Source organism: Octopus bimaculoides, chromosome 8 (assembly GCF_001194135.2).
Source record: "Octopus bimaculoides isolate UCB-OBI-ISO-001 chromosome 8, ASM119413v2, whole genome shotgun sequence".
Classification (NCBI taxonomy): Eukaryota; Metazoa; Mollusca; class Cephalopoda; order Octopoda; family Octopodidae; genus Octopus; species Octopus bimaculoides.
In genome coordinates this window covers 30,641,895-30,642,654 of record NC_068988.1, presented here as the reverse complement: position 1 = coordinate 30,642,654, position 760 = coordinate 30,641,895, and positions in this window count along the sequence as shown.

Sequence of the window (760 nt, the reverse complement as noted above, 5' to 3'; positions counted from 1 at the left end):
AGAGAGAGAGAGAGAGAGAGAGAGAGAGAGAGAGAGAGAGAGAGAGAGACTCTTTGTCAAACATACATATTTTTATTAAATATTTATTATCAGCAAAGTTAATGTCTTAAGGTTATGTTATGGGAGTTTAATACTTAGGATTGTTTGGTTAAGATGTGAGAAAAGGAAAGCTGAACGAGAGTGAGAAGAGGACAAAATAAACTATAATATAATGAACTAAAAGTAGTAGAATATGTGGGAGCATGTATTTGGTTATATGGTATGAAGTAGTATAATAGGTTTGTAATCATTAATTATTAACTATATAAATATGTAAAGTGGAGATTATTTCATAATAAGAAGGAATAGCATATTCCTTAATATGAAAAAAATATCAGCGTATCTATATTTATGTATTAAGGTCGATTTTTTTTATTGCTTTTATTAGGATATTGTGAGTCGGGAATAAGTGGTAGATTTTTTTTTTTTTTTCTTTTTTATGAGGAAGAATAAGCTTACGTTTGTCTCACTGGTACTTAATTTATCGTCTCCGAAAGGATGAAAGGCAAAGCCGACCTCGGCGGAATTTGAACTCAGAACGTAAACACAGACGAAATACCACTGAGCATTTCGCCCTGCGCGCTAACGATCTCTACCAGCTCACCATCTTCTTCAGATAGAATATTGTTTAAATAGAGCAGCACTGTTGTTCTTTTTTATTTATTCAAATTTTGTTGTTCAGGTCATATTCTCTTCTAGGATATCTAATTAATCAGATTGT